The sequence below is a fragment of the Capra hircus genome, chromosome 1 (genome assembly GCF_001704415.2).
Source record: "Capra hircus breed San Clemente chromosome 1, ASM170441v1, whole genome shotgun sequence".
Classification (NCBI taxonomy): Eukaryota; Metazoa; Chordata; class Mammalia; order Artiodactyla; family Bovidae; genus Capra; species Capra hircus.
The window spans coordinates 70,754,691-70,764,949 of NC_030808.1; the positions used below are offsets into that span (position 1 = coordinate 70,754,691).

At 40.3% G+C, this 10,259-nt stretch overlaps 1 pseudogene; it reads left to right on the forward strand.

Moving 5' to 3' along the window:
* LOC106501980 lies at positions 323 to 4,445 on the forward strand (annotated as a pseudogene).

Here is a 10,259-nt window from a genome sequence, read left to right on the forward strand (position 1 = left end):
CTTCCCTGGTGGTCCAGGGGCTAAGACTGCATACTCCCAATGCAGGGACCTGGGTTCAATCCCTAGCCAGGGAGCTAGATCCCACATGCTGCAGCAAAGAGCTCACACTCCATAACTAAAGAACTCACATGCCACAATAAAGTCCGTAATTCCTGTATGCTGCAACTAAGACCAGGTGCAGCCAAACAAATACTTTAAAAAATATACATAATGATAAGTTGATTTCTTTTCTTTAGAATGGAGGTGGATAAATTTAGTAATTTCTAAATTTAATTAACATCCTTATATTTATATCAAAATGTATGTGATATTAATAGTCCAGTCTTTGTCTAATGTCCAAGTTATAAAACACAAAAGACCACACAGTCTCTTTCTTCCCTGATACTGCTCCTGCAGGCTTCTCAGCTACAGCCCTATTACCATAGTAAGCACTGCTGGACATTTATGAGAGCCCAGGGATGCACAAATGCAAGAGGTGTTTTGAAAAGCCGAAATTCTGAAGAAGTGGCTTGAGAGGGAAAGCAGGTTGGTAGCATCCTAGACAAAGTCATTTTTCAACACATTTCCAGAAATGGTCTGAATTTTAACTTTTCTTCAAATGCCTGGATATCTGTCACTGAAATTATTAAATAATATTTTGAATACAGTAGGTAGTTACATAACAGTACATAGGAATAAGTGTCTTTTTCTCCTAACTACTGATTGAAAATAGCTAAAGTGAGAGTTGATAGAGAGTAGAAGAAATAGGTGGTGCTACTGGTAAAGAACCTGCCTGCCAATGCAAGAGATGTAAGAGATGCAGGTTCGATCCCTGGGTCGGGAAAACCGCCTGGAGAAGGCAATGGCAACCCACTCCAGTCTTCTTACCTGGAGAATCCCATGCACAGAGGAGCCTGGCAGGCTACGGTCCATCGGGTTGCAGAGTCAAACATGACTGAAGCGACTTAGCAGGCAAAGGAAACAGATGACAGTCTCCAAACTTAAAGTAAGACTGTCATTTCCTAAGATCTGCAGTCAGGAAGAAGAAATAGAGAAGCACACGTACAGCTGAGGTTCAGTTCTCTTAGTACTTTCAGATTACAAACTTCAAAAAATTTACCTTTTCCTAAGGTCTGTTTAAAAAAGAATATATATATATATATATATATGTATAACTAAATCACTGTGCTATATACCTGAAACTAACACAACATTGTAAATCAACTATACTCCAACTAAAAATTATATAGTGTGTGTGTATACACACATATATACATCTTTATTTAGAACAAATATTTGAAGCTAGTGTAACAACTTGAGCAAGCCATGAATGATTTTTTTCCCCTCTGTTAACTACTTTTCTCTGTGGTTCAGGGATCTCCTGAGTCGCAGGGGAGCATGTAGGTAGGGGTCCCTTGTGTCATGGGAAATATGCAAAGGATCATCCAGAGAGCCATGGGAACCAGTGGGCACGGGTGCATTTCATGGGCTAATTTTTAAAAAATCTACTGAGGTATAATTTACATGCAAGAATAGTGCATCCATTTTAGGAGTACTGTTTAATGAGTTTTCAAGATATTTGAACATTTACATGACTTTTAATATCTGGTATGTTTCCTAGTGGAGCTAACAGTACCAGTCAGTGGCCTGGCAAGAAATAGATGGCCAGTTACACTGGATAATTTGAGAAGAGGCATTATTTACAAAGGCGTGGGCGTGGTGCAGGGAAGGCACAAGATGGTTCCGTGTAGCAGCGCCAGACAGCTGTTCCCACTCCACTGCGGGGCAGAAAGGAGGAAGTAGCCACCAGAGCCGAGGAGGAGAGGCTCTGGTGCGAGGGAGACGGTAAAGAGGGCGCGCTCTCACAGGAATTGTGACCTTCAGTTGAGAGGCATAGCCCGCCAATCTGTGGCGATCCTGCAGAGCAGTCAAGGAGATGTATGGTTCAGCCACACTCTCCCTTCTCTGATTTCTTGCTAGGGCTCCCCTCGGCATAATTCCACTAGGCATCAGAGGGCCAGGGAGCCCCCTGGTTTAGTCCTTACAGCGTACAGTCCTCCTGGGGCGTTCCCAGGACAAGGGTGAAAAAAAGGGTGATCAAAAGATATATGTTATACTGCTTAGTGAGTCTTCAGTAGCAAGACTTCTTGTTTTGAGGGTGGTGAATGTAGAGGAAGGATCATTTCAAGCTCAGCAGTTCCTCAGCCCATGCCATAGGACCCATATTAATTAACCTGATGCGTAATAACATAACCCTAGTGTCTTGATATGACACACCTATATTATCTCAGCCAGGAGCTTGAGCGTGGCTGTGTTTTCTGCTAGGGTCTCACCAGGCTGCAGTCAACGTGTTGGCCAGGGCCAATTCTCCTTTGGAGCCTCCACTGAGGGAAGGATGCACTCTCCTGCTTGCCTGGTTGTTGGCAGCTTTCATTTCCTTGCAGCTGTGGTACAGAGAACTTGAGAATTTTTGCTGGTTTTGGAGGGAGGGTGCCCTCAGCTCCTGGAGCCCATTCACAGCCCCCTGCCACGTGAGGCATGGCCTCAAGCACTTTTTTTTTTTTTACCAGAATAATCAACCTGGGAAGTCAAAAAAGTGCAAAGGGGAAGAATAAGAAGTACCAAGGGGTCCCAGAAGTAGCAGATCCCAGAAAAGCATCAGCAAGTGTTCATCTGTGGAAAGTGAGGGCCCATTCTGAGTTGGAAGCCCTATGAGTGGATCCCAGGACAAGTAGAGAAGGGCAAAGGTAAGAGCCTTGGAGGGGGTCAGGGGGAGGTGGAGAGGAAAGGTCAAAAAATTACATAGGCTCAGTGGTGGCAGATTTAAGAGAGGGAATCCCTTTAGAAAGCAGAGGCAGTATTTCTTGGTAGCAGCTGCTGGTGAGGCAGGAAAGAAAGGGAAAGGGGTAAGAGACTGCCAGAAACAGTATGAGATTCTGGAGTTGATATGGAAAAATAAAGAGTAGCTGGAATATTATGAGAGAAAAAAAGAGCCATGGGAGGTACCTTACTCTATCATAAAACTTCAGTGACTAAAATAATGTGCTATCAAGGCATGAGTGGATAGCATGCTTGTGGAACAAAACAGGAAATCCAGATATAGACTCTAATGTGTATGGAAATCAGATTAGTGGCAATAATGGGTTTTAAAAATATGGTGTTAGGGAAGTTGAATAGAGAGTGAAAAAAAATAATAAAGTTGGACAATACTTACTCCCTACACCAGGTTAAACATCAAATGAGTCAAATATTGAAATGTAAAAAATGAAACCATATAAAATATACATATATTGAGGGGAAAAGGTAACTTTTATAGCATGAAGAAAATTCTTTCAACAACAAAAAAATCAATCCACTTTTTCAAATGTCTGAAAAATTAAACTATCTGAAAGTCAAAAACTTTAGCATGGCAAAAAAAAAAAAAAAAGCCTTATAATTAAAGTCAAATGATAAATGGCAAAGTGGTATCAAAATACAAGACCTGGGAATTCTCTGGCAGTCCGGTGGTTAGTACATACCTGTGCTACAGTGGTCAAGTGATCAGCATTGCTCGAAGGAAACAGGGAAGTGTGATGATGTCTGTGCAGGAAGTGTTTACTGGCCTGAGACCACTGATGATTAAAGCTGACTTTCAAAGCATGAGGCTGTTACTGATTGGTTGGTTTTCAGATATGTATTCAATGAACCAAACTGTCATTGATTGATTAGGCAGGTTTTATAACCGGTTCTGGTGGTTACTTATTACCATGACTATCAAACAATCAATCTTTTCCTACCTGTGTGCAGGGACTCAATTCTATAGGGAAATTTTTTGTAACTAATTGCTAAGAAAACGTCAATCTTCCTAATTACATTAAGAGCCCATAGGAATTGAGAAGAAAGTCTAACAAACCAATAGAAAAATAAGCAAAAGATGCAAACAGAAAATAAATACAAATGGTCTTGGAACACTGAGGAAAAGAAAACCCCTCCCTTTTGCCTCCTTGCAGCCGAGAAAGCAACATGGGTCACCAGCAGCTCTCCTGGAGCCATTCGAGAAAATTTGGCCAGGATTCTCGCTCTTGCCAGGTCTGCTCAAACCGGCACGGTCTGATCCGGAAATACGGCCTCAATAGTGCCGCCAGTGTTTCCGCCAGTATGCAAAGGACATTGGCTTCATTAAGTTGGACTAATTGAACTTCCTTAAATGGATCATCCAGCACCTCTGCCTTAATAATACTAGCTCTTTGTATATAAAATACAAGTTTTAAAAACTAAAAAAAAAAAACAACCCTCAATCTCACTTAAAATAAATGCTTCCTGTATCAACTGCTGTCAAGACTGGAGAAAAACACAAACCACCTTCTGTAAAATTAAACTGTCAAAATAACTTTTGACATTTAGAGACAATTTAATGCAGAAGCCACTAAATTTGTTTAATTTTTTAAAATATTATACCTGATTTATAATGTGGTGTTAAGATTTAGATGTACAGAACAGTAATATGTATATTTTAATATATATAATATATATACTGTTTTTCAAATTCTTTTTCCATATAGTTTATTATAAAATATTGAGTTGAGTTCCCTGTGGTATATAGTAGGTCCTTGTTGCTTGTCTATTTTATATATAGCTGTGTGTGTGTGTGTGTTAACCGACTCTTTGCGACCCCATGGACTATAGCCTACCAGGCTCCTCAGTCCATGGAATTTTCCAGGCAAGAGTACTGGAGTGGGTTGCCATTTCCTTCTCCAGGGGATCTTCCCAACCCAGGGATCGAACCCTGGTCTCCTGCACTGCAGGCAGACGTTTTACCATCTGAGCCACCAGGGAAGCCTGATATATTATATATATACTTTTTCAAGTTCTTTTCCCATATAGTTTATTATAGTTCCCTGTACTATATAGTAGGCCCTTGTTGCTTGTCTATTTTATATATAGCAGTGTGTGTGTGTGTTAACCCCAGCCTCTAATTTATCCTTCTGCCCAAGAAGCCACTGAATTTGGAATAAATGTTGCAGTATAAAATACATAATGCATGAATTATTTTTTTAAGCCAAAAGAGGCGTGATTGTGTTTCAGCTCCCATGGTAGCTTTTGCTATCATGCAAAATTAAAATGACCACTTCTTTCCAACCAGAGACCTGAGTCTTAGGTAATTAGACCTCTTCTCTACTTTTTGGTGTGTGACCTACTTATCAGCACAAAAAAGAAAAAAAAAACTTCTAAAAATAAATTCATGTAATTTTTAGCTTTATATGTAAAAGCTTTAAATGTAAGTTTTCTAAGCATTTTCCAATAGAATCAAGTACATTTTTTGTTTACAATGTGCTTTTCCAAACAGAATCGTTTTTGAGATCTTGAGATTTTTGAACACTGTTTTCAAGTCAGTGAACTTGGAATGCAGTTGCATAAACTATAGCACTTCAAGCTCTTTGGAAGTAGATTCTCTCCCATTAAAAGCAAATTGATTTAGTAGTATTTCAGTGGCTCTTGCTAAGATTATTACATAATTCTTGTCATCTACTTTTTTTTTTCAGTCTAGAATTACTCTGGAGAGTTACTTTATTATGATCTATTTCAATTACTAAAATGCCCTCCTTTAAATCTTATCCTAGTGTTCTATTATTTCTAGGATATCCTCCTAAGAGCTATAGAAATTTAGTGATGGTGTCTGATGGCCTTAATTTTCTGTAGAGGAAATTTCAGAGAGGGGTTCTTGGTATTCCTGTGGGTGAGAATTAGAAAGCTTTTAGGGACTCAGGACAGTGGTGGCTTCAGGTGATTGTTAGTCCAACAGGTGGCACAGAGAAACCTTACTCTCTAATCATCAGTTCTGGTTGAGATGGGGACACTAAAGTATAATCAGAGCAATAGGTACTAAACAACTGGCAGGGCTTTCTACAGGTGCTTGGGAAGGTTCTCCAATTTACTTCCATACATTCTTAATGAGGTTTTACCTCTCCTGGGCATTTGTGTTTAAGCATCATTTCCCATACATATTACTCCGTCTTGTCAGGATAGCTTTCCAGTTTTTTCCCTTAGAGATTTCAAGCTGTTTTTGTCCCAGAACCCATCAAAGGAAAACTCTGTTGTGCTTGTTTTCTCTCCTCTCATTGCTTATCTCCTGCCTGCTTTCTCAAGCCTGTCATTCCAAACTCTCCTGGGATATAAAAAAAACACCATTTCCAGGGACTTCCCTGGCAGTCCAGTGGGTGAGGTTCCAAGCAATCCCACATGCTGCGAGGCTGAAGAAACAAAAAACCCCCAACCCCTTTTCCAGACTCCTTCACCAGCAAGCTTCCTATTAAGTTCTATTAAGAGGTACTAGGAGGAAAGGGAAAAGGGGGCATTTCTTTGCTGTTCCTCTCAGTGTCAGTTGATCCCAGCTTCTAAGTGCCTTCAACTCCTCTAGAACCTTCAGAGCCCCAGCAGTAGCTGGGAATTGTTTCTCAAAAATCTGAATTCCAAGTCTGTAGGATCCACTTTCCCACACATCCTGAGCACCTACATTCTAGTAACCAGAATCCTTCCCATATGTTTCCCAGCTTTGAGGGTGGTAGCCACTTCTCACAGTGATCATTTTTGGGTTATCTGTGTTCCCTTTTGTTCCAACACCTGTCTAACCATTTTTCTATACTGTATACTCTGTTCAAATACCTATTACAGTTTTCTTCATCAGTGGACTGCGATCAATAAACCCAGTATAACCTACATCTGTCTAGTATAAACTTACCAGAGAGTGGGATTTTAATCCTGCAGTAAAAAACAGACACCCAAACCTTTTATGGGTTTTAAGAGATGAAGCAGAAGGATACAAACGATGGATAAACTCAATTTATGATCCCCAACTGAGTGAAAACCTGGATTGAACTAGTTTCACAGAGCTTAGGTGCAGCAGCCTGGGACCACAAAAGCCAAGTTGAAGAGAAATGTAAAGTGAAATGTAAAGAGAAGGAAGGGTCCTCTCAGTTGAATTCAGGGTCCATATCGCTCCAAGTCCTGCCACAAGGCAACTTACATTGAAGGGTTAAAAAAAAACAAGACAAAATTTAAAGTAATTATTATTTATTAAGATCCTTACACAGGAATCAAGTTATGGGTAAACACAGTAGAGGCTCACCTCCCCATTGCAGTTTGTTTTACACACCTTTATGCATGCCAAATGTATAGAACTTGTATAGGAATTTAAAGAAGCCACAAGATATTTGAGGAATGGTTTCCTCTGAGGCTGAAGTCACTTGTGATCTGGGAGCCGTAACACTGGGAAACTCATGGTCAGGGGCCTCTTCTGACACAGAGCTAAAAATATATCCGGTAAGGGAGAGGTGAGTAGTGTTCACGAGTATACAGAAGGCAACTGCACTTTACTGGATGCTATACATGGGCACTTAGAGTACACGAAGTCACTGGATAAGTGACTCTCCCAATAGTGGGGTTAGATGTAGTGGGACTGGAGGAGAGCCAGGAGAGACACTATCGTTTAAGGTTCTTTGTTGAGTCAGGGCCTGTGCCAGTTGCTCTATTACTTCCCTTAATTCTCCATAGCAACTCTTGGTTACATTGATTCCTGTTTAGAAATTAAGACAGATTAAGTAGCTTGCCTAAGGTCATACAGGTAGAGACCAAGTTAAGGACATTATTTTCTTCCTTCCTGCACCACACGCCCCTTCTTTTGGTGGTCCAAAATTCATGCACAAATTACTACTCCCACAGTTCAGTTCCTTATATGTGAACTAAGGAATCTAAGAGCTATTTAGTTTAAGTATTTATACCCAGGTGCCCTGCATTGGGAACATGGAGTCTTAGCCACTGGACCACCAGATAAGTCCCTCTAGGAGTCTGTTTAAAGCCATTCACAAGTCCTCCAAGTATCGCAGAGTGAAGATTTGGCTCCTGGGATTTAGTCTGCAGACTTCTGTGCTGGGGGACTTTCAGCTGAGGCTTCTGGTCTGTTCAACAAGCTTCCTTCCTCTGGTAGGTCCTAAATTCTGTTCTGTCTCATCTGCAGTGTGAGCCTGATGACTCCTCTCTGCTTTTCAAAGGTTTTCAGCCTTTTAGCCTCTGCTCTTAACAGTTTCAAAACTGTAGTTATCTTGATGAGAAAGTGTAACTTGTGTTTGATGACGATGACCTTCAAGCCTCTAAAAACTCCAGCTTCATGAGCTGGCCAAGAGTTCTGCCAGTAGAGCAGACCTGTTCACCAGAAGTCCTCATTCTCATTCTGCATTCAGAATAGGCACACGCTACAAGTGGAAGAAGGGTTGCAAACATCAGTTCACCTCTCAGGTCTCCCCTCTCTAGAATCTTAGCCCCTAACTTAGTCCTCGTTGTTTCAGTAGCTTTCTGATGTTTTTAAGTAGAACACTGTATACTTTTATCTGGCTCTTCTCATTGTCTTCAGCAAGACTGCAGGTCTACAGCATTGCTACCTGAAAAGCATAAGCTTTGCTTCTCAGATAATTTAAAAATAGTACATTCAAGCTAAATATATTCATTCACAATGGTATTTGCGAAAACTCAGTTACTTTTCATGTTGAAAACTCTTCCTAAATTATGATTCTTAGAATTTAAAGGAAAAAAGAACTGTCTAGAGTGGTATAGGCTTAGATGCATAAATAGCCTTAATCTTATAATATTTAAGTTTTGAGTAGATGATACATTCAACATGATTGAAAATTCAAAAAGTAGAAAAACATCTAAACTCACTCTTCCACTTCTGTCTCCCAGCCACCCAGTTTCTTTCCCTGCTGGCAATACTGTTTTTCTCTCTTCAGCCAGTTCAATCACTCAGTCCTGTCTGATTCTTTGCAACCCCACGAACCGCAGCACGCCAGGCCTCCCTGTCCATCACCAACTCCCGGAGTCCACCCAAACCCATGTCCATCGAGTCGATGATGCCATCCAACCATCTCATCCTGTCGTCCCCTTCTCCTCCTGCCCTCAATCTTTCCCAGCATCAGGGACTTTTCCAATGAGTCAACTCTTCGCATGAGGTGGCCAAAGTATTGGAGTTTCAGCTTCAACATCAGTCCTTCCAATGAACACCCAGGACTGATCTCCTTTAGGATGGACTGGTTGGATCTCCTTGCAATCCAAGAGACTCTCAAGAGTTTTCTCCAACACCACAGTTCAAAAGCATCAATTCTTCAGTGCTCAGCTTTCTTCGCAGTCCAACTCTCACATCCATACATGACCACTGGAAAAACCATAGCCTTGACGAGATGGACCTTTGTTGGCAAAGTAATGTCTCTGCTTTTTAATATGCTGTCATAACTTTACTTCCAAGGAGTAAGTATCTTTTAATTTCATGGCTGCAGTCACCATCTGCAGTGATTCTGGAGCCCAGAAAAATAAGTCAGCCACTGTTTCCCCATCTATCTGCCATTCAGTGATGGGATCGAATGCCATGATCTTCGTTTTCTGAATGTTGAGCTTTAAGCCAACTTTTTCACTCTCCTCTTTCACTTTCATCAAGAAGCTCTTTAGTTCCTCTTCACTTTCTGCCATAAGGGTGGTGTCATCTGCATATCTGAGGTTATTGATATTTCTCCCAGCAATCTTGATTCCAGCTTGTGCTTCATCCAGCCCAGCGTTTCTCATGATGTACTCTGCATATAAGTTAAATAAGTAGGGTGACAATATACAGCCTTGACATATTCCTTTTCCAATTTGGAACCAGTCTGTTGTTTCATGTCCATTTCTAACTATTGCTTCCTGACCTGCATACAGGTTTCTCAATTCTCTTCTTTGGATAAATAGTTGCACACTATTCTACACTTGTATTTTTTGTTTACTCTATATCTTATAGTGCTTTTAATAACAGTAAAGTGGGTTTTTTTAACTGCTGTATAGTATTCTGTTTTACCATCATTTATTGTCTCTTGATATGCTTAAGGTTGTTTCTAACTTGTTATTATAAACAATACCATACAAAAATCTTTTGTGCATGCCATTATACATATGTGTGAAAACAGTAAGAAATTACTAGAGGTAAACTGCCAAGGTTACCTCTTCAGGGCTTTAAAATTTTCTATTCATATCAAGCAACATATAAGAGTGCCTATTTCCCTACAGTTTTGCCAAGACTGGAAAAAAAAAAAACCAAAAACCTATACACAGATAAAAACAAAACCAAAAAAGCACCTTTATCTTTACTAATGAAGGATAGAAAAACATATGAGCATTGGTATAAGTGATATTATGCATCTTTTCACACATTCAAGAGCCATTTGTATTTCCTTTCCTGAGAACTGTTTCTTGGGAACATAAACTTTTCTAATTTTTCTTGAGTTGTT